We start from the raw sequence: 24,915 nt of genomic DNA, 5'->3' as shown, positions 1-24,915 counted from the left end.
CCCATTGATTTTGTGGCCTTGTTTTACTGTGATTTAAGTTGGTCCACATGAGATAGTCATGTTTAGCCATTAACGGTATGTTAATGAACATATCTTTTTTTTAAGATTTATTTATTTATGCATACAAGAACAGGGGTACAGGCCAGGGGCGCAGGAGGGTGAGAGGATTCTCCAGAGACAAAGCAGGGAGCAGAACAGGCAGATGGACTACTGAAACACACTGCTGAGGGGAGCAGCAGGCAAGACAGGAGAGGTCTGCCACGCCATGTGGGAATCTCCCTTGCTGGCCGGGAATCGAACCAGTGCTGCAGAGGCTACAGACAGCTTCACAGCACTGCGCTCAATCCACTGTGCCACTGGGGAGGCCCAACATATTATTTTAAAGACTATCAATGTACCCCAGAGAGCAGTTGTTTTTTGTTTTGTTTTGTTTTGTTTTCTGTAGCTACACTGCAGACTCTTCAGTTTCAAGCAATGATTCCGTCTCTGTATATGTTGGCGAGAATTTTTAAAGTGTCCAATTCAAATGTGATAGCCTGATTCAAGGGCTTTTGTGAGAAAAAGAAAGTACTGCAATATATTACGGATAAAGACTAACTTTATATCACAAATTTTTGGCACTTATGGGATAAATCACGTAGAATTGCTATATGAATGAAATTTTGAAATTCTGATTTATCTATTAACGTTGGAGACATATCATTATGGAGTGTGAGAAGTTCAAGATCTTAAATTATCCAAATAGTAGCTGCATGATCTTCATGTAAATGTCTGCTCAGATGAGGAGTTTATTTTTTGCCTTGACCTTTAAATTCAGGATATGTTTGATTATAATTATTTTCTTCATGTAGTTGAAGGTGAGGTGGTACTTAAAAATTCAGTATTAATTTCTCCAGCAATATTAAATTTTAGCAAAACATTCTTTTGATCCTAAACAAGACTGGAAATAGTGGTAAGAATGTCAGAAACAACAAGAATTCACTGGTCAGGAACCTGGGTGTATTTCTATCAGGATGGCTAAGCTACTGGGGGTCACTTCAAATCATAAAATCTCGCCCAAACACACTGCTCCCTTATTTCTCACCCACTCTCCATCCTACAGGTGTATGGTAACTTCCCACGACTTGGCTTATTCTCATCTTGAGATTCATGATCACTCCATCCTGAGCCCTCTCACAGGCACTGACTCAAGAGAAAGGAGACAGAGCGGAAGCACATTGGATTTTAATCTCTCACTCCCCGTGACAGCATCACCAGGCACAAACCTTAGGCCCCGCGGGTCAATTGATCGGCAGGAGGGGGCCAGTGTCGTCGTGGGGGAGCCTGGCTCTCCTCTGCCCCTGCTCCTAATTTCACTCTTCCTTCCTGATGTTGCACAAAAGCTCTTTTTCTTCTTTTCCCATCTTTTCATTTTGTGGTTTTCATTCAACGGACACCTAGGAAGAAATACAAACAAATACAAAGATACTGAGCCAGGACATGGGGGTGATTGTCATGACAGAAGTCTTAGTGGCTGGTGACTGGGTCACCATCAGAGAGATTTTCCCCATAAGAAAAAAAGTCATTTGGAATAAAGTACCGCAAAAATACCATTGCTCCCTGGAAGTGATGCGCTGACTTGAGAGGGCATTTGGTGCACCTTGGCCGGGTCATGCTGCTCCTGCTCTGCTAGGCACTGGCACCTGTCACCTATGAAGAAACAGATGCAAAGGAGAGAAAGTCGCAATCCGACCCTGAAATCAGGCAGAGAAATGGGATGTGTTGTGTGGCTTGGGAGAGCCTCCCATGAGGGCAAAACTCAGCGTGTTACATCATTTCCAATCTTCTTTCTCTCCACTCCCTCGGTGAGATCTGGGCCAGACAAGGCTGGGGTCTCTGGCACCCCGTTTTGCTCGACTACCTAAGGCCCCGGAATTTCCTCCCTCCCCCTATGTCTAGGTTGTAATTTCATTGGCGCCACTATTCAAACCCCGCTTCACACCGATCGGTTCCCTACTGGGCAAACGTGCCCCCTCTTGTAGCTTCTGATCACCACCTTCTAAATTTTCTACCCTGAACTCTGTTTCTCCTTATTAAATAATATATGCTGGAAAAAAAAATGTATCAGGACATTATGTGTAAAAGGCCCTTTGTGGGTATTGATTAAATATTCAAGTTTTAAAAATTCAACAGTGTATTTCAAACACTGGCTAATTTAGATCAAAGTTTAATTTTTGACTCAATATTTATATCACACTTCTGTCTGTGTGTATAAAATGTTAAAAAACAAGTCTATAATTCTGTATTTTAATATTAATATTTTGACAAACACTATAAATTCTATTTTATTCCATCTTAATTACTGTTTGAAGAGTTCTATGTAAATATCAATAAGTTATTAGCTTTATTTTAGCAAAGGTCAACTTTATTCACTACACACAAGTCAAAGGAAGAACATAAAATCATGCATCTAAGGGAAGAACATAAAATCAATATTTTTAGTGAAGGGAAAGATTCTGAATTAGTGCAAAAATCAAAAGAGTTGTAATCCATGAAATTCAATAAAAATGTAATTGAAAGGGAAGTGTGAATGATTAATTCAAAAACAGATAACCTGTGCTATCCACACTTGGACATGGTTTGATCATCATCTTAAACTTCTTTTTAGTCACACTTTTCAAGACCAAGCATGGTGCTTGACTTGTGATATAATTTAGATAGGAAAGAGTTAGGGAATAAATAGCTTCTGAGGTTGTCTTAAAATCATACAAAATACTCAAAAACAAACACAGATCACCAACAGGATGATTTATATATGAAGGGAAAATTATTCTAATAAGTTAGAATAATAAATAAAAAATATTCTAATAATTTATAATACATAGCTGATCAGAGCTGGTTTTATTTTATTATTATTTTTAAAGATTTATTTATTTATGCATACAAGAACCAGGGTACAGGTCAGAGGTGTGGGGGGTGAGAGGATTCACCAGAGACAGAGCAGGGAGCAGTACAGGCAGACTGACTGAAATCCACTGCTGACAGGAGCAGCGGGTAGGACAGGAGAGGTCTGTCTCACCATGTGGATTGCTCCCTGGCCTCCCAGTGGTGATCCAACTCCCATAGCAGAAGCTGCCAACTGCTTCATAGTGAGGTGCTTAATACCTTGCACCACCAGGGAGGCCCCCAAGAGCTGGTTTTATGTAACTAAATTGGATGGACAGCAGTTTAGCGCCATATATGGAGAGTTGTAGCTACTCAAAACAATGACAAACATACATCTATTCAAATACTTAGAGGCCATGGTTTTTAGTGGTTTTTTGCATAACAACCCTAACCTGGAAACAACACAGCTCTAGAATGGAGCTGTCCTTCAGCTCTAGAATGGAGGATCCATATGCATTTGAGTATTACCCAGCAGTAAAAAGGAGCTGACACATGAAACTCAAAAATCACGAAACTGCATGAAAGACCATCACATGGTGCATGCGGAGTGTGCAGGTGTGTGCAAGTTTACAGAAATGCACACTAATCTAGAAAGCAAACCTATGGCTGAGGCAAGGGGAGGTGTAGATTTGCAAATGAGCAGGAAACAACTTTAAGGTGTGATATTCTGCATCTTGTTGGCAGTGTTGTTTTGCTGGGTGAACTACTGTCCAAACTCATTGAATGAATTCTGTAAATGGCTTTCTCCTTCCTGGTGCCCCAGCCTGGTCTCCAGGGCACAGCAGAGGCGCCATGGCAGGTGGCACACCCTCCTTTGTATTTACATGCCTCTCTTCCTGGTGAGACTTTGAGGGGCCACTGACCTTTTTACACTGATGTTTGTTTCACACAGTGCCCTACAACATAATGCCTGGTAAAGCAAACTAGATGTTTCAAGGATAAGCAAGGCGAAAAGCTTGCCCTTGAAGAACTCAGAGACTAACAGGAGAGACCAAAAACTCAGGGTGCTTAAGTGCTCATCAAGTGCTCAGTGCAGGTGGTGAATGCCAGCAGAGAGCAAGGAATCTTCAAGGTCAAGTTCAAGTGGCATCTTCAAGGTCAAGTTCAAATTCCACTTCATTCTTGGAAGCTTCACTGAATTGCACCTTTCCATTTCTATAGCATTTAGAGATGATAACGCGTATTTGGTTCTAATGAGATACTGAGGGTGATGGGGTTTCTGTGTGCCTGGCATGTTCAGCACAAATGTGAGTTGAAGAGGAGTCGAGAACGTCTTTCAACGTGCTCTGTCTCCAGAGTAGCGCTGTGATTTAGATGGCTCAGGGTAGCCGTTCTTACTGATGGCTGCGTGTTCCCGATGACAATAGCTATGAGTCATATTACTGAATAGGCTCCAATACATTTGAAAGACTAATCTGCCAAAAAGCATTATAAATAGCATGATATATAAAAAGATATATGTGGCTGAAGGTCAGAGTAATTACACTGTGATTAACCCTCCTGTCTAGATGTAAGACAACTGTGAAAATCTCTTAAAGGAAACTGGCATTTGAATAAGCTTTTGTGGTATAATTATGCTTAAGTAAATATTTTATGTAAGTTTGCGGCAGAGAAAGTATATTTAGGCATGGGCCTATGATAAAAATACCAACACTCCCACACTCCTACACTAATTTTGAAATGCAAATTAAAATTAACTAGCCTTTTATAAATAAAATTGTATATGATTATCTATCGTAACAATTACATTCTTATTTTTTTGGTAAATTATGGAATTTTTAGAATAAAATATTTAATAGTAGCTCCTAACATTGTCTAATTTCAGGAATGGTGGGGGCTTATAATTAGTTGCACCTATGAGAATTCTGAAAATTGTAGAAAGGGGATTTGGTTTCTGGCAATATAGCTATGGGGAGCATGTTGGTTCTGAGTTACTATCTCGCAGCTTGAAACTCCTCATGGTGTGCGTCAGTTTGGGGATCAAGGAGCTCCAAAGGAGCTCCTACGTCGGGGTCTGAGGCAGACAGGCTTCTTCTGAGACACCTGAATCCCGGTTCAAAGGACCTGTCTTTCAAACTTCTAAACTGTAATAATCCCACTCCTACTCTTGATTCTTCCAACCTTTTAAAAGTAGCTGATTCCAAGCTGCTCCATCCTATCTCAGAGCTACCTTTTTGTCGTCCTAGATCTCAGGTGACTAGCAATTTTGCTATATTCCTCTTTTCTCAACTGTTAAAATAACTGTTATGATTTCAGTTCAGTTGGACTCTGACAGCTGGACAGGCCTCTCCGGATGGACGCAGTGCAGGAACTTAGCTCCACCGATCAGCTTTGCCGGTCGCCCTGAGTGGCGGTGCAGTGACGAGTCACTCATCACCATGAGCGCCGCTCAGACGTGGGTTCCAGCTCCACGTGACTCTGGGTGTTTTTTAACTGCTTGCATTTCTTGCAGCCTCAGCTCCCTTCATGTGTAAGAAATGTGTTTAAGGATAACCAGGCAGCAGAATTAGCACAATGAACAAATGTACACGACAGTTCTAAACACGTGATGCTTGGCAAATAATAGGCTGTCCGTTGTCCCTTCTGCAACGAGAAATTACTACTTCCTGAATATCTACACATTGTCCTTGGTTATTCCTACAAGCAGTTACCAGGACTCCTTGCTAGTAAGCCAGTCACACACTCGGGCTTCCATGGGGACACCCATGGGGAAGTCCATGGGGACACCACCCCCCTCTGTGTACATGACACCTCGGAAAGCCTCCACAACCCTCCTGTGTTTTGGTTAACATCCATTCCCAATTAACTGACACCCCACATCTTGAATGGAAAGCAGGCACTTGACTGCAATATGCCGGTTTAATTTGGGCCACGTTGTCTGCTTGAACTGACGGGGTGGTTAATTTCAACGAGGAGGCTACAGGCAACCTTTTTTCAGCCTTTGGCTTCTGCCATGTCTTTATCAACCTGGAGAAAGGCATAGCCCCTGGACAAAGTACATTCTTTCAACTTGTGCTTAGGGGTTAGGGGAGTAAAAGGAGACGTTCGAGCTGGATCTCATGCCACTCATGTATTACTAGTCTATTACTCTGTGTAAATGAAAACTTAAGAAAAAAACAGGCAATGGAACTGAGCAGAAATTCAATTTTTGTTTGTCTAAGTTTCTTTTAAAATTTTACAAATTTTTCAGGCAGGGCTGCAGTGGGTACATACTGGACTCTTCAGCAATCTTGGAGGTAAGAAGGAAGGTGCCTTGAAGGGGCAGGGGATGGCTGAGGGTTGGGGGCGTGGGGTATTTCTCCTCTGGAGACTTGTTTTCTGCTTGTTCATTTGTCTCGTAGGCTGCTGGGGCTAAATCGATGAAATCTGCATTTCCTACAGTAAGCAGCCCAGGTTCCCCCCTGTGGTTTTGTTATTTATTTGCATATTCATATATATTTTAACATTTATGTTGGACTATTTAAGAGTCACTCAAGACTGGCCAGAACTGTGCTGAATGGTGCTGCCAAGAAGGCTTCCAGCCACTGCAAAGGGGAGTGCTCGAGAGAAGGAAGACATTCAAAACCAGTCTTCCTGCTGTTTGATGCATTTTTTAAATAAATATTTTAGAGTAGCTTTAGGGTTGAAGAAACTTTGCAAAGTTAATACAGGGAGTTCCCCGGCACTTCCCACCCAGTTTCCTGCACCGTCACCATCGTGCAGTGACAGTGTGCGGTATCCAATGTCTGTGCGGTGGCGAGACCAGTATCGATGCCTTATGATTACCAAGGACTCACTTAATTCACAGTTCCTTAGTTTTCCTGTTCCAGGATCCCACTAACCACTGAGGCTCCTTCAGCTCCTGTAAACACTTTCTCAGATTTTCCTTGTTGTTGCTGGTGTGAGGTACGCAGACGTTGCCCCTGGCCCGGGTGAATGTGTCCTACTGACCCTGCAGAGCCCAGGCTGTGGGAGAGCAGAGAGCGGGCTGCTGAGAACAACTGAAGTCAGCAATTAAAGAGCACCCACTTGTTTAGGAAGACAGTGGTAATGAGGTGTGGAAAGGCGAGGGCAGACAAAATCCTGGCTGTGGCTACGGCCCCTCCTGCATGAAAATGAACAGGTGCGCTGATAAGGTGCCTTTGAAAAGCGGCACAAATAGAGGCACTGAATTGGAGGCAATTTGCCTGGCCTGACGCCTCCTCCAGGTTTTGGAGGCAGGCTCCTCTCACGGTGAGAAGCTGCAACTCCCCTCCCTGCGGATAGATGGAGCCCCATTCCCAGAACCTGCTGGTCCAGATCCCGCCACTCCGCATCACCACTTCTAGAACTTTCCCAGAAGGTTGGTTATCATGTCTCTTTTACTATCAACTGAAATGTCTGCTTTTATTATTGCCACATGGATTCCCCAATAAATCCATGTACTGGCTCTATGCTTTGGCTTCTGGGAAGTTAGCACTCAGGCGATGTCAGGCCCCCTCCTTGTCTCCCCACTGGTCACCACCATAGCTTCCAGAATCTCAGGGTGGTTTTTGTCGTGTTTCTCCGGCCTGTTTTCTTTGGTTATTCATATTCCACTAATGAGTGAAACCAGCCAGACCGTGTGGCAGGACCTAGCAAATGTCAGAGCAGAAGAGGGCCTCCCTGCTGCCAGGAGCGGACCCAGGCAGGTGCTTCCCAAGCCCTCGGCCGTGGAGACACACAGGACGCAGCACACAACCCCACACAGTGGACACGGGTTATATCAGCTAAATGACTTTTTAAATAGTATATTTATTTTGATACATTTTCCATGAGATCTTGCAATTGCATCAAATTTTAAATGATATTAATGAATCAAAAAGTTACAACTGACAACAATTAAGCGTTCATTTATTTGCCTGACTGTGCACAGTCCATAGGTTCATGATACGCGTTTCCACATAGACTCTGTAAGGCTTTGGATTGCCCAGGGCGATTTGATGTTTAAAATCAATGATCTTTAACAGAGCATTTGGCACGTAATTTTCCATTATGACTTTCCTAAAATTACAAAATGGCCACCTCCTGCCCGTGAAGCATAGCCTGCTTGGTAAGCCCACATCTCCATGCTAGCTCATTCCTGGAGCAAACATTAGCAAAGCAAGCACCTTCCTCTGTCTGTAAACATCAATCAAGTAACCAAAACAGTTTGTGTATCATGGACGGTGTGTTTGGCTGACGAGCCTGTGGAGCAGTTATGTCTCTCTAAGACGAAGCTGAGCGGCGGGCAATGAGGCCTGGGAGTAGAGCAAGAGGCGAGGCGCAAGGAGCCCGGCCAGGTGAGCTGAGTCCTGTTATCCAGGAGGGGACCTGCTAAATGTGGCTTGCAAATATCACAGAGTCTTGAGGGAGAGGCTCTAGCGAAGAGGCCACAGGCACAGACCCCCACTCAGTCAGCCAGCATGCGAGACAGTCTCCTCGGAGGAGCGCGAGGTGAGTGGGGCCAACATTGCACATGTTACATCGGCCAGTTTGGTGCTGATTTGCAAATGTCCTGAGAATCTTGAATTTCCTCTTCTACATGTTAAAATGCTTGAAATCGCAATGGATCCTGCCTTCTATCTGGCATAATTCTCATGCTGAATTTGACACTAAAATTCCGTGAAATAGTATAAATGTCAAGTAATCGTTTTCGTTATGCCTATGTGTATTTTATTAAACCATCGGTTCTTGTTTGTAATTTATTTCCAGGGCAAATGTAGCCCTCGACTTGGAAGGAACAAGACTGGCCTGTTGGTGACAAGGTCTCTGGGGGAACAAACGTGTGGCTGGACCTTTCTGATTCCGGCAACATGTGAGGCAACTTCGCTCACCTGTGTGTGCTCACCAAGGGGCATTCCCTGGAGAAGAGATTTTAATTTTAAAGATTTATTTATTTATGCATACAAGAGCTGGGGTACAAGCCAGAGGCGCCGGAGGGTGAGAGGATTCACCAGAGACAGAGTGGGGAGCAGAACAGGCAGGTTGACTGAAACACACTGCTGAGGGGAGCAGCAGAGGAGGCAGGAGAGGTCTGCTGCGCCCTGCGGGTAAGTCCCTGGCAGGCCAGGGATCCAACTGGTGCTGCAATGGCTGCAGCTAGCTTCATTGCATCTTAACCCCTTGGGCCACCAGGGAGGCCCAGAAGAGACTCTCAAAAATCTGGGGGGCAAAATTATCCCTTCTGGGGATATGGGACAGTCCCCAGTGCTCTCAGCGCTTGCTCGTGGGGACACCTGCCTAGTGGCCCGGGTCGGGAGGTGTTCATGGGCCGGTGACCAGGGCTGGGGAGGTGTTCATGGGTTCCCCTTTGCTGAGGCTCCCTGCTTCCCGCCGGGCTTCTAATCTGCCCTCACCAGAGGCCGACCAGGAGGCCTCCACCGGGAGACTTCGCAGGACCAGGCCAACTCCTGTGACAGCGGCGAGATTGAACCTCTTTCCTCGCGGGAGGGCAAGGACTGTCCACGCTGGACGGACACACACTCACCCTGCAGACTCCCCCTTGCTGCCTGAGAGGCCCCCCCTGGCACCGCCCACTGTGGCTGCACTGAGGCCACGTGGGGGTTGGGGGTGCTCCCGCTTGGGTCTCACTGAGGACGTGAAGGATCAGAAAAGCAATAAAAGCCTGTGAAGTTCCGAGAGAACCACGTTCCAGACAGAGGTGATCAGGTTCAAAGAGGTAGAAGTGGGCCTAAGACTGCAATGTTCAAAATCCAAGAGAAGCCCCTGGGTCTGGAATGGAGGGGCCAGGAGGTGTGGTTTAGAAATGAGCTTGGAATAAAGGCAGACCCAGGTCATAGAGGGGGGTCAGACCCTCCCCAGAGGTGGATAACACTCCAAGTCTTTACACAAATGTAAGCAAAGGCGGCCTTCTTTGTTTGGATTTGTTGAGCTTAATGCAATGGCCATTCTGTGTCTAATTTCTTTTATGGGATACAAATTTCAAATTATTTAACTTAATGCCAAGGTAATGAGCGAGGCCCTCCGGGAGCGCTGTTCCAGGCAGGCAGCAATTCTGCACACGTATTTCTTTCCCTCCTCCATATTGATGGGAAGATCCTGGGCCTGGAGTTCCTTCAAGAAAACAAAATTTAAACTAGCTCAGTGCGCACACAGTGGAGGCATGTGCTAGTAACAGAAAAAGGAAAGTAAACCGTTCTTAAATACCTGTCTTAAATGTCCACATTGAAGGGATATATGGCTTTCCTAGTGTTTCACACATCTTAACATTTCTTTTGAGACAATAAAGTGACCATAAATTATTGAGAGGAAAATGTCTACATTATGCATGGGACAGATTCCTTTCAGTCCAACATCAAATAAATGCTCCATTTGCAGCAGGCTCAGTATCGTTCAGACAACTGCCTTCTGCGACTCAGCGGGGGCTGGGCTGCCAGGGCACACGCGTCTCTGCACAAAGACTGTCTGGGCTTTCTCAGGCACTCGTCTGGGGCACTGCTCTTTCCAGGGTCGTGTTCTGGGGGTTCCAACTCATTGGGGTCAATTCCTCAAGACAAGCCAGTGTGGCCGTGGCTGTTATTGTGGTCTTCTTAGAGATGAAGAAACTGAGGCATGAAGATGTTAGGTGACCAGTCCAAGGTCACGAGGACCTAAGTGGATGGAACATAATCCCCATGATTTTTTCAGATCGAGCAAAGAGAATGTGGCTATACTCTTGATCATTTTCAAATATAGTTTTGATATTAAACAAATAAATAAGCAAGGGTAGAGACAGGTTGTCTTAGAATTTTAATGCTTTAGTGATTTTATTGAAAGCATAATTCAGCCTGACAAAGACATGAGGAGGGGCAGGGTTGAAAGAGAAGTGGTCAGAGAATCTCATTCCTTCCTTAGACCAAAAAACCATTGATGAGTAGCCTGTAGGGAATTATTGTTCCTTCTTTTCTTCTCCTGTAAGTTTTTGTCACCTGAACCTCCACTTTCCTGTGATTTCATCGGGTTGATATTTGGGATTGAGTGTGAAGATAATGGATAAATGGGCAGGGAATGCGCATTTATGAGATTGGAGTGTGGAGTGGGCTCTGATTCATTGATTCGTTCACTGATTCATTGCTATCAATTTAAAGGGTGCAAATGGAGGGTCAGGGGTCTGCGGTGGAGAACAAGGGGCTTTGATGGTGGGTGTGGTAACATACATCCCAAGAGCTGTGACCCTACACTCCTAAGTCATATACATGGTTGGAAACCACTGTCACCTCAATAAAAAAATAATACAATAAAAAGACATGTAATTGGTTTTCCAAAATATGAATGGAAATGCAAAATAAAATAAAGATGAGCCCCCCCACCCCCACCTGCCCAAGCTCCCTCTGAGGATGAACTCAATTAGGAGGGTCCTGTGGTGTTAAGGACCAGCTGACCCTGGCCAGGAGACACAGCAATTAAGGGGTCTTGAGCCCCTCAGGTCCTTTCTGTGCTCACCCTTTAGAATTTTACTGGTTCTAGGCTGCCTTCAGCTGCCCCCACCTAACTACCTTAACACTACATCCAGCTCTTGCTCTCACCAGCCTGACTGCCTCCTCCCCACCTCCCGCCTTGCAAATACCCGATTCATCAGTGCCCCAAAGATGTCCTCCCTTCAGATGGCATAGTTTAGTGACAGCAGGAGGCAGCAGCAAGATGGATTGTATGACTTTCAGACAATCCCTTTGGGGAAGTGATTTGACTAGGCCAATGTCATAATACCCTCCAAAATACGCCTGTAGGTAGACACCAGCACACAGAGCTAACTTGCCAGAAATAGCTGTCCACATAGGCAGTTGGACCAAAGTAATGATTCACCGCTAAGCAAGGAATCCACACACCTGAATGGCTTCCAGGTTCCACTCTGGCATGCCTGGTCCTTGGCAAGTAATCTGAGTCCTCTGAAAACCATTTTATTTATTTTCAAAAAGTACCACGTTTCCTACGAATGCCATCAATCTCTTTAAAGTCTCAATATATATTTAAAATTATCTTAAGACCAAGTGTTACAATGCATTCATTAAAAATAAGTAAAATCTCTCTCATGTTTTAATATAAAAATATTTGCATCAATGACATTAATAGCTAGAGATTTAACATTAACACCAGGCAATTTTTGCAAAGTCAAACAGAATTTAATCAAGTAATTCCTAGGGCAGAAACCCAACAAATTAAATGTTAGTTGGAATAATATTGATTAGGATAAGTAAATTGCTTAAATAAAATGAGTATTAAAAATGTTAGATCGATTAATAATTACGCCACTTGAGTGCATTTTTTTAATAGCCAGCTGTTCTTACACCACTCTAAACACACCCTCACTTTCCTCCACTCCCACGCTATTCTTTTTTTTTTTTAACTGTTGATGATAATATATTAAATCTGCAAGTGGAGAAACGGGCAACACAGATATGTTTTGAAGCCCTTCTGAGGTTGTAGATATAAGGAGCCTGAAATATTAGATTCAAACACGGTCCTGGAAGACACATGGAGAGAAGCCTATTTGACTTTTACAATAAAAAGCACAAGGACATCGGTACCCGTCCAAGTGTCATTAAGTCTCTTTCAAGTAGGTCAGTCTAGCCCAGCTTATCCAAAACCCTGGGAAGGTGAATTTAGGAGAAATAGCGAGGGCCTGTGAAGGGCACTGATCTTGGCTAAAGTGGAGGGAAGATACTTCAAATCAAGTCCAGTGTCATTTTCCCAAATTATAACACGTGTCCAGCACCTTGGGGAGGACAGACACGTGAAATCTTTCACTGAGAAAGACTTAACGTTAAAAACTTTCTCTAGGGCCTCCCCTGTGGCGCAGCGGATTGAGCGCCAAGCTGTGAAGCTGTTCACAGCCTTTGCTGTCCAGGTTTGATTCCTGGCTGGCCAGGGAGATACCCACATGGCGCAGCAGACCTCTCCTGCCTCGCCCGCTGCTCTCCCCAGCAGTGTTTTCAGTCTGTCTGCCTGTTCTGCTCCCCACTCTGTCTCTGGTGAATCCTCTCACCTTTCCGTGCCTCTAGCCTCTACTCCAGTTCTTGTATAAAAAAAAAATAAATCTTAAAAAAAAGTTGCATATACTTAAAAAAAAACACTTAGCCATTCAATGAACAGCAGAAAACTGTATTTGTCTAAGTGCAGATCTCCAGCCACCTGCCCTAGATCACACCTGCAGGTGGATGAGGGATGGACACCTCACAGCCCCACCACACTGCAGGTCTGGTGGGTGGTCCCGGGAGTCTGCATTTCAGCACACCCCTAGTATCATTCACTCAATGGAATTAAGAATTTCTGACTCTGCTCTGCTGTCTTCAGACCTGACTCAAATAGTAAAATTCAAAAACTACACTGCCACGTTAGCCTCAGACTTTAGGGGAAATACTCATCTCGATCTCAAATTAGTTGGAAAATGAGGAAGGATTCTTATTCATAGAACCATGTTGATGTTGCACGCACAATACCTCCAAGTTTTCATCTTATTATTCATCCTATTTTAAGTTTATTTCAATTCAAGTATTAAAGAAAATCAATATATTCTTTCCCAAAACAACTGAAATGTAACAGACTAGTTTCCAGTGTAACATTCCTTGGAAAACACCAAGGGGAAGTGGACATTGTTTCTACTGCAGTTTTGTGACGTTCCATTACACACAGGATCTATACACACTTGGGTGCTAAGTCGAGTAGAACGTCTGTTGATTAAGTTCTTTTTAAAATAAATTTTCAAGTAAAAATTTGATAGGTATCCTTAAAAACATTTTTATAGCAATTACATACTGTTTTTTTTTTTTAATATTCCCATTTGCTTTGTGTTGACTTTTGGTACAATTATTATTTCCACCTTGATTAGTCATCACAGCCATCAGATAAAATTGTATCCACGGTCTGCAAAATGTTGAATTTTAATTTACACACAGATATTCCCTATACTTGATGGAGGAGAAAATCATCTAACCTTTTCTGATTTCCTTTGAAGTTAAAAGCACAATAATCTACACAGGTTATCTGTGGCATAATAATGAAATAATATATGAAAGAGCTTTAAAATGTTAAATGAGTCAAATCAGAGTAGGGTATGATTATCACTCTGCTGTTATTACCACTTGTACTATTAACGGTAATGGCAGTGACATAATGCCCTTTGAATGGGGGACAATAATAATAATACTGTCATTTATTAAGAGCCTACTAGATACTTTATATGCATTATGACATTTAATCTTCTCAACAGCCAAACGAGGTTAGTCATAAGCCCATTTTTTAAATAAAGAACCGGAAACTCAGAGTTCTGCAATAATCTTCTGAAAGATCTGCCCAGTGGGTGAAGTTGTGCAGGGACCTCAAGGTTCTCTCTTGTTGGATCCCTAGGGTGCCCACTGGGGTCTGACACCTGGCAGGCACTCAGCAATAAAAGGGTACGACCCAGATACTACAGCTTCCACCTTCTCTAGCTGCCTCTTGCCAGCAGTATTTTCAGGGTTCTCCAGAGAAATTGAAAAAACGGACATGCAAATACGCAGAGGGATTTATTTTAAGGAATTGATTCAGACAAAAGTGGAAGCTGGCAAGCCTAAACTCTGCAAGGCAGGTCAGCCGCTGGAGACCCAGGAAAGAGCTGCAGTTCGAAGGCCACCTGCTGGGGCAATCCCCTCTGCCTCGGGGAGTCCGTCTTTCCTCACCTGATTGGATAAGGCCCACCACATCGGGACAGTTAACTGCTTTACTCAAAGTGCGTTGATTAAATGTTAAAATCGACGTAACAATGTCTTCACGGAACCATGAAATGTTTGACAAAATATCTGGGTAGGGGGCCTGGCCAAGCTGACACATAACATTAGCCATCACAACCCCCCACTCAAGGCAACACCACACTTCACTTCAGCAGCCACACAAAGTCCAGTGGCATTTCCAACAGCAATGATACATTTTCCAAAATCTTACCAGTTCTCCCCAACTCAGGAGCTACCATCAAGGTCCACACCCCCTCAAACCTGTTCTTCTTGCTTCTACTATTGCTGCCGTGTTGTCTGTTCTCAACAGAGTAGAAACACAAGATCAATGATGACTTTTATTTATTTATTTTTTGATTAATTAATATTTTATTTTTATATAATTCTTAGATAATTTTTCATTTTTGTGCAATGTACGCATTTTCATTTCGGTTATATTCCCCAAACAATTACACCCCCCTTATTCCCTCCGCGCACCCCCCACCCCCCGTAGTGTGTCTCTGGTTTATAGTTGCTTGTTGATTTTGATTTTTACTTTGTATTGATTAGTCTTTTTCCTGGTCCATATTTAGGTTTTCTAGATTCCTGCTATGGGTGAGACCATCTGGTATTTTTCTTTTTCTTTCTGGCTTATTTCGCTGAGCATGATCCCTTCCAGCTCCTTCCATGTTGCTGCAAACTGCATGTGTTTAACTTTTTTGATGGCTGAGTAATAGTCCATGGTGTATATGGACCACTTCTTCTTGATGACTTCTTATTGGAGTAAAAATCCCACATTGACTTCCCGTTTCACTCAGTGGACACCCAAGATCCCTGCACCGACTTCCCAGGCCCCATGTGGTGGGTCCAGCATCCCATTTGCTCTCACCTCCTACGTCCCCCTGTTCCACTTGACGTGGTCACATGGGCTCCACACTGAGCCCCACCCCACTGAGCTGCTCTGTGCCTGGAAGGCTCTTACCCCAAAGAGTCACAGGACTGATTTCTTCATCTGTGTAAGCCCTTGTTCTTGCCACCATCTTCCCGAGTCCTACCCCAGCAAGGTCTTTAGACACTGTACTCCCTCCATGCCTCTTGGTTTTCTGTGATCCTCTAACACATTTAGCAGCTGAAAGTGGCACCATATGTCACCTTATTATTCTGGAGGCAGAAAACCAAGTGGGCTCATGGGGCTGCGTGCTGAGCTCTCTGAGGCCACGTCAGTTTGTCCTTTGTAGGACAGAGCAAGGAAGGTCAACCCTTTCAAGGATCGGTCTTCTTTCATGTCCATAGTTTCCTGTTTCTTTACAAATTTATCATTTCCCAGCATAATGACTGAATGGTTTCCCCCAACATTGGAACTAAAGTATATTTATTTAAAAGAGCGAAGGCTTATCTGAACAGCTTTCCATGGTCTTAACTTGGGCTGCTGTAGACTGGGTGTCCGAGGCCTTTATTCTCACAGTTCAGAGGCTGGAAGTCCAGCACCCACAGGCCGGGTTTGGAATTGGTTCAGACAACATTGGAGCTGTCACGTCTCAAAGCTGCAGGGTGGGTTGGCAGGATGGAACCATGTCTCGTGCTCTGTCCTCATGCGGTGGAGAGAGAGGGCTCTGCCCTCTCACTCATAAAGGGCACTAATCCCACTCTGGGGCTTCACCCACGTGACATCAGCTAACCCACATTACCTCCTCAAAGCCCTGCCTTTGCTTAAGATCACTTTGGGAATGAGGGCTTCAGTCGGGGAATTTTGGAGAACCCTACAAATTAGTCTGTGACATTCCCTTTTCTTGAGTTTCAACAAACATGCTCATTCTGTCCTTTTAAGTGTAAGTCAACAGTCTTTGATAAACAACTGAAAGAAAATTGGAACACGTTCATTCCCTCGTCCACTTTTTCATTTCTCCACTTATTCTCTAATCTTTTTCAGAAATTGCATGGGTAAAGTGGAATCAGATTTTCAAATCAGAATTTTTGAACAAGTCACAAATAGGTGACAGCCTTTTAACGTGAAAGAAGTCATTTCCAAACAAGGTGGTTTATTTCTTTTTGAGAATCAAGTCCAAGTGTCATCACTTATTGCACAATCCTATTTTTTGGATAACCCTGAAAACTTTTTAGGCAGTGAAATATATCTTAAAGCCCCAATTATTGTATTAAATAAACATTTTATATTTTAGGTATTTTTAACCACCAATATTTATTTATTTTATGTGGTCAAAAGGAAAAATCCTTACCTTTAAAAATGTTGTGTGTTAGACAACTTCACAGCTTTTATGAAGCCATTAAAGAAGCTAAGTTGAAAATATAGACTTTGGTAGCAGGAAAGCAAACAAAAATTAAATTAGAGTGTTCGCTTTAGCAGGTAGCTGACTATAAAGAACAATCTTTGGTTGGGAAATCAGAAAGCTTGGAGTGCAATCAGAGTACCTGCCAGTAACCATTAGGGAATTTTAGACAAGGCAGGCCACGTTGGGTCAGTTTGCTTATAAGTCCTGATGCACTTTGTAAATAGATAATATGTCAACACTGAACATCATTACCTTTAAAAAGCCCTTGAAAGCCTCAGATTCTATAGTTTTATAACAAATCTAAAACAAATCAGAATTCTAAACTGTCCATTAAAATTATATTATGATAGTATCTTGAATTTATAAAGCCTGCACTTTACAAAGAACTGCAGACAAACTGGCCCCTTCGCTTACCCTGACAGCCATTGCTTTGTGATGATGACATGAGGAAACCTCACCAAAAAGATAAACCAATGACAAATATGCATACGGGAAGACGCCCACCAATGCCTATGGCCTGCACCCCAGTTCTTGTATGCATAAATAAATATAACTTAAAAAATAATAGCATCTTCAAAAAAAAAGCAAACCTCTGAAAGCAACCCCATGTTCATATCCACTGGGGTTCAGCGGAGGAGATGCCCTCTCTTCTGCTGAATGTGCCTCTGCAGAGGAGGAGCCCCCTGCCGTGTGGAGCAGACGTTGGGTTCCATAGAGTCACTTCTCGGTGCCTCTGAGGGAGGTCACACATCTTATGGCTGAGTGGAGGAACTGCTCTCCCTTTTCTGAGCTCATCGACTGCTTAAAAACAGGGTTTCCCACCCTGTAATTTTATTTTACGGTTTCAGTAAAAATGTATAGAAGAAAACTCTAGCATTTGATTGAACAATTCCATTTTCCTCTTCCTATAGACAGTGTCTGCCCCTCTGCTGCAGCACATAAAGGATATTCTGTGTTCTGACGTAATGTGCAACCCCCCCTGTCATCTGCTCACAGTCTGCTTGTCCGGCCAGACCCAGAGGCGCGGTGGGAGTCATGCATTCGTAACAAGGGCCCTGAGGGTGATACTTTTGTTATTTTGACATCAGCGTTTCCCCTCATTTTGCTAACCTCGTTGGTCGTCATGTTTGGTCAGAAGCTCACAGAGATGTGCTATGCACCCAGGATGGCTTGGTGTGCTGCGGTTTGTGTTGAGATGTCTTCGGGGTTTACTTTTCACCAGGTAACCTGGCCGTGTATTCACCTTGCTGCTGGGTGTCTCTAGTGCAAGGATTTCTATGCATTTTCTCTGCATTTATGGAACTCCTGGGAATGATAAGTCAAACTATTTTTAACATTACTCCTGAGAAAAGCCAAATTTGGAAGTGCAATCTCAATCGTCAGAGACAAATTCAATAATAAGCAGTATAGGGAAAATAGTACCTATTATTGATCAAACATGTAGCACAAAATTGGCCATTCTTTAAGTGTACTGAACCACAAGGCTGATCTGGTCCTTATTCACCGCTAAGCACGGATTCAAACAAAGCCTCTGAAATAACTAAGAAGAAAATCTTTTCTTCAAAATAAATTCCATAACTAAACAGAGAGAAAATGTACAACCAAAAGATTAATTAAAATGTTTGTGACTCAACCAAGAAGATGATTTCTGTTAAAATGGCGGTGGCTGTTGGCCTTAGTCATTTGACATCGGAAGGAAACTCAAGGCTGTAGATTCCATCCCATTGAGCCAGGCTTGCTTGCCTTTTATGCCCAAACTGATTGTTTGTCTTCCTAGCCATGCTCCTAAACAGAATGACAGATTGTGGATGTGGAAATAAAAACCCACTTAACAGTGTTAGCTGCACAAGGCTCATATGTCATCACCTTTGGTGGAGACTCAGAGGTGCTTGGCGGTTGGGGAAACTGAGGCAGGCTTGGGAGCAGGGCATCTTGGTTAGGCTTGCGAGCCTGTCAGGCTTTCCTAACTTGGAAGCAGGACAACCAGTGCTGGAGTCCTGACGGTTCTGGGCTGATTTCTGTAAGGCTGTGGTTTAGCTTTCCCAGCTAGTTGCTGCTAATTGGGGGTCACACCTTATTGTCATACGTGGTCTGGCCAAATCCATCTGTGTGTTCAGTTTCCCAGGGTTGTTATCATGTGGACAACAGTGATTGTATGCCAAATAGGTGCAACACTTTCTCTCAAAATATCTTCTCTCTGTTATTTTTTTACCCAAACTTTAGGAAGGAGCTGAAAGACCATCATCTATGCACCTGTACTCAATAGTCTAAGGCCATTAAATGTGATCTCACAGTCAGTGATTCATAAATTCAGCAGGTAACATCTAGTTCAATGTCAGTGAGAACAAAAATATCACCCCCTGGCCTGGGCCACGGTCTGTGTGGAGTTGGCATGTTCTTCTTTTGTCCATATGAGTGTTTTAAAGTTTCCTTCCAGATCCTAAGGACATTCACCTGAGGTCCCTTAGTGTGTCTCGATGGTCCCAGTCAGTGTGAGTGTGTGTGCACTTGCACACACGTGCATGCACATGCCATGTGTGTGGATATGAGCGTGAGTGGCTATGCCCCTGTCTGCAGCCCTAACCTGAAATGAACAAGTGGGAACATGAATGAATGAGGAAATGAATGAAAAAAATTACTGCTTCATATTAGACGTTCTTTGGGTCTTTCTTTAGAAGTTTGGTTACGTTTGTGTCTAGACATATGCCTTCGGAACTCAGATTTTGTTTATATCACTTGGCATATGGTAAAATTGGTTCCATAATGCCCATTTTGATTAAAGTTGAGGTTTTCTAAGAACCTACTGACTGTCAAATTAGGACTTACTGTGGCAGGTGGTCAGGATACTTTCTCCCCAACATGGTCATGGGGAAATTTGCTCTCTAGATGCCTTTCTCTTGTTGATTACAAATGTTCTTTAATCACTAAATTATAAAACAACAAAATGTATATAGCATGTCCAAATTGCAAGTAACTCAAATATAAGTTGCTTCTCCATCTTCCTTATCGAATGGGTAAGTTATCCTGAAAAGACTCCCATATTGCTCAAGCACTCTTCGCTCTCTCTCCAAAGAAATGTGTCTGCTGTGAATATCCTTGTCCAGGGGAAGCAGCTTAGTAGAATTTTCTTATTTAACTCTTTCATGTAGGTCTTGCAAATCTGGATTTTTCCTTTCATTTTATGTCCATTACCTAATCCACTGTTTGTAATGAGGATGGGTTAAATAAATGCAAGATAAATGCAAAGGCAAAGTTGCTGCATTATCTGTTTATTTAGCAATTACCAGTGTATTAAGGTTCGCTTTGTAATTAATTACTTAGTTGTTAACAAGTTGAGATGATTTTCAGGTACTTGCTTTAAGCGTTAGGTGATATTACCTGTAGACCTTTAAATCAAAGTCCTCATGCAAAGGAAAAAAAAGAATGTCTTGTTGAATATGCCACTTTGAATTTTTTTTAGCAATCCTTTAACATTCCCATAAAAATGGGAATTGATGGCTGGGGGAAGAACAAGAGTCAAAGACATAGTAGATGCATTAAATTAACAGCAGTGATAACTTGTTTGTATATAACTTATTATTCAAACTGGGCTGGTTTAACCACAAAAGCTCAGAACATCTGTGAACTTGAATTCGACTGGCTTTGCCATTTGTGATTTCCCTGCTCTATGTGCCCTATATTAAGAATATGTTTTGATACATCCCATTAGCTTATGGCAGTCACCTAGAAAGAGAGAATGCCACCCGGATATAAAACTCCAATTGCTTTAAAGACAATATTTGAAACAATAATGCAGTTTTTTGGTTGTTGTTGTAGTTATTTCTTAACCATTATTTTGTTTACAAACGTGTTTTCTCTTTTTATCCACAGGGAACATTTTTCAAAGACGATACAAAGTTGATTACAAGGAAGCTAAGTGGAATTAGTGGTTAAAGTTATTCAGTGAGTCAACAATGGAACAAAGGAAGTATAACTATTCCGATCAATGATCCTGTTCCATGAATGCCACTCACAAAATGAGTTTACCTCAAGGTTAGAGGATATACATGGCAACAGAGTGACAAATATGCTTGATGACAATGAGCAAGAAATGAGCTAATCAGAGATTCAACAGGAAATTGTGATGTACTTGTTATTACTGGTCACTAGAAAAGTTTCTGAAGTTCTCAAAGTTTGTAAAAAAAAAAAAATGGTTTATTCTCCAAAGTTATCAGATATTTAAATTAAGATTGAAGATAGTTTAGTGAAAAGAGTGTATTTCTATTCCTTACTAGACAATCAGACTTGGTTTAAATTAGGCATATCAGTTTCACAGGCAAGATCTTTTCAAATTTAAAAAAATGTAGGGCCTCTCCTGGTGGCGCAGCGGTTGAGTGCTGGGCTGCGAAGCTGCCCGCAGCCTCTGCAGTGCGGGTTCGATCCCCGGCCGCCGGCGAGGGTTCCACATGGAGCGCAGACCTCTCCTGCCACCCGCTGCTCCCCTCAGCAGTGTATTTCATCCGTCTGCCTGTTCTGCTCTGTGCTCTGGCTCTGGTGAATTCTCTCACCCTCCTGTGCTTCTGACTGTACCCAGTATTTGTATAAATAAACAAATCAATCTTAAAAAATAAAATAAAATAAAATAAAAAATGTATCATTTGATCAATTGGATCAATTGCTTCAATTACAATCGATGTCTCCCACTGAACTGCATTAAGTTTCTGTTACTGTTAATCTAAAATATGATTATAATAGTCCTCAATTTTTTTCTAAATGATGGCCAAAGCCAGAGCGTTTATACTAAATGCTGGCCAGAATGTGGAGCTGGGGGAAGGCTCATTCATTATGGTAAGATTCCAAATGGTGCAACACCCTGGGAAGACACTGGGGTGTTTCTAACAACTCTAAACATTCTCTTGCCATACAAACCAGCAAATCCATTCTTTGACATTTATCCAAATGTGGGTTGTTGAAGACACCCACAGAAATACCTACATAAGAATATCTATAATGACTTTATTCATAATGACCATAATGACTTTATTCATAATGACCATATTCATAATGGAAGCAAATAAGATGTCCTTTCTAGACGAATGGCTAAATACATGTAGTACATCCAGACCATGAAATATCATTCACTGGTAAAAAGAAATGTGCTGCCCACATTTGGAAGAACATTAAATTCATATTACTAAATAAAAGAAGCTGATCAGAAAAGGCTACTTGCTCTATGGTAACCCTTTCGCTATAAAATTAAAGCAACCCCCCAAAAGTGTTAAATAAATATAATTATATAAATAAATATAATTATAACCCAAAACTTCAATCTTTCATTGTCAAAGTGAAAGTTGGTTAATGACGTTACATAATTTATACATATCAGTGGTTCTCGCATTTTCATTTTAGCTTTAGAAACTGGAAAGAAAGGACAAGCAGCTCCCCGGTAAATCACTGTCTAGCTTTATAGAGGAAATGTCCCTGGGAAAGAAAAAAGGGAAGTGAACCAATTAAATATCTTTATAAACATTCTTATGATCAAAGTGACAAGTGCACTAGAAATATTTGCTAGTAAGTAGGTCGTTTTCTACAAGATGCTTTTAATCAGATACAGTAAATCTTTCCAAGAACCTGGAACCCACACATCATTAAACAACAGCAGCCTGGAGAGTGTCGGTTCAGGTATTTGCTGCTCTACATTTACAACGGAAGTGTTTCATTACCCAGTTGTGCCCCCTCTGTGTCCGTGTCCGACTACACAGATTACTTAGAGACATCACAAGTCACCTGGGCCAGGAGATGTCCAGCACGGCAGGGGCCAGCCTGGGGAGGGGCAGCGGCGATCCCAGACCTCAGCTTGGGCCTGTCCTTTGTGACTGCTTGCATCATTGAAATGCAGAACAAGGCCTGACCTTGGATAAGGTTCCTGACTCATGTGAATCTTAATGACCCTTTGGAAATTTAAATTAATAAATTATACATGTGATATGTATATATGACATTCATAAATATTTTTACGATAAAGTAGACTAATTGATTACCAATGATATAATCAGTGGAGTAATAATCAAACCTTTCTAGGTCTTCCCATCATGTATCTTCTCTATTCCTGCTTCAGCTGAGTCTCAGTGGAGCACATTATAAACTACTGGTCTCACAGAAAGATTTTAAGCTTTGCAGCAAAGTAGAAAAGATTTCAATTGGGATCTGTGGTCTGCCCCTCATTGAGATTTAAGTTCTTAAGTTCTATGAACCTAAATGTTCCCTTTGGCAAAGTATATTTAATATTGGCATTGCTATGTGGTTAAAATGCAACCATTTTAAGTGTTTGGTATATGGAAAACCACATCTTAGAGCAAGTGTCCAGTTGAAACATCAGATGATTTGTCTTTGATCAAGTATTGGGTTATATTTTATTGAGTATATTAGATCAATATGTAGCATTATCAGAATTTTAGAACTTCAAATATTGACATTATATAGGAGACTTACCAAAAATTTACAAGGTAGAAAGCTGGGAAGAATGGTTAATGCTGTGGATGACAAGCAGACCGAAGATTTAGGAAGGAATTCTTGGGAAAGCAGCCTGTAGAGAATGAAATTACAGACTCCGTCAAAAACCGCCGAGCGTGAGAATTCTAAGAAAAGTTACTATTGTCTATGGATTCTAAAAGCTCCTCTTATGATGAGCAGAATTCATTATGAATCATAACACACAACTAAATAACTTCTGTACTTCTGTTTTACGGTCTGGATTACTAAGTCACTGTGTAAGAAAGTGGCGTTATATAATCGATATACCTTAGACAAGAGCAACTTTTTGATGTCATTTGTGAAACACTGGGTAGAAAAGTCCCTTTCCAAAGGAAAAAAAAAAAAAGCATGTAGTGCTACTCAGTGTCCCTGGGAGATGGGAGACCCATAATTCAATCGACAAGGAGCTATTCTATTCAGTAGTTTTATAAACATGGCTACAATAATCTTTTATTAAATAGCAAACACACTGGAAGTCTAGCACATTGAACTGTCAACGTTTAGCACTATTTTGCCCAAGAGCACAAGCTCGAAGCACAGCTAAGAATAAGGAACTTGAAAATGGAATGGATGCTGAGGAGCTCTTGATGCTGGGAAGAGAGGCTGGATACATTTACAACACCAGCGTGTGGGGGGCTCACTGTGCTCAGACCAGGCCACTAACGGGGTGTAGGGGGTCAGTCCCTTGACTTTGTTCTCTGTCCTTTATGAGCGCTGGCGAGAAATCTCGGTCAGGGGCCTGTAGTATGACTATGATATGTCCTCAGATCTTCATGCATTTTCTGGACCTATATGTTTTGTTCAGTAAATACGTGTAAGTGTAGCCCCTGAGCTGGCCGGCGGCCCAGCCCCTGAAGGACACACATTCCAAGCAGCACAGAACTCTGCCCGTTATTCTCCCAGAGCTGATCTTGTCTTGTTTTTCATCTGTTTTTAAAGTAATTGAGCAAAATTGCTCAGATACATTTGTCAGATTAATTCACATCTGTCTGTTTCAGATTCTCACCAAAACCTTCATAAAATATGGGCTCAATCGCTTTTGCACGTTCTCTGGTCATTTTCTTTTATTTTAAAGATTTGTTTATTTATGCATATAAGAGCTGGGGTACAGGCCAGAGGAGGTGGGGGGTGAGAGGATTCACCAGAGCCAGAGCGGGGAGCAGAACAGGCAGACTGGCTGAAATACACTGCTGAGGGGAACAGCAGGAAGACAGGAGAGGTCTGCGGCACCATGTGGGTATCTCCCTGGCCAGCCAGGAATTGAACTTGTGCTGCAGAAGCTGCGGATTGCTTCATAGTGTGGTGCTTAACCCCTTGCGCCACCAGGGAGGCCCTTGCTGGTCATTTTCATATAGTACGACTTTCAATGGCTCCTTGGGGCCGGATCTCGTAGCATAAGTGAGTGGGAAGTGTCCCAGCCCTTTGGCCAAGGGCCCACTTCTCTCAGTGAGTGAACTGAAGGAAAATACCTGCAGGGGATGTGATCTTAACACACCACGTGTTGTGTGTGCACTGGTTTCCAG

The 24,915-nt window shown here is 42.6% G+C and overlaps 1 long non-coding RNA gene across 1 annotated transcript; it reads right to left on the bottom strand.

Annotated features, from left to right (window-relative positions):
* Positions 1 to 1,190: 1,190 nt before the first annotated feature.
* LOC119243752 (uncharacterized) lies at positions 1,191 to 23,484 on the bottom strand. The gene is made up of 3 exons (XR_005124808.2): positions 23,351 to 23,484; positions 1,591 to 1,689; positions 1,191 to 1,436 (listed from the first exon to the last, which is right to left on the bottom strand). It is a non-coding gene; the product is annotated as an uncharacterized LOC119243752 (long non-coding RNA).
* Positions 23,485 to 24,915: the final 1,431 nt, after the last annotated feature.

Source organism: Talpa occidentalis, unplaced genomic scaffold (genome assembly GCF_014898055.3).
Source record: "Talpa occidentalis isolate TD23 unplaced genomic scaffold, MPIMG_talOcc4v2.1 talOcc4.13, whole genome shotgun sequence".
NCBI lineage: Eukaryota > Metazoa > Chordata > Mammalia > Eulipotyphla > Talpidae > Talpa > Talpa occidentalis.
Note: the sequence above shows the minus strand (reverse complement) of the source record. Positions and strands in the feature narration are given on the sequence as shown.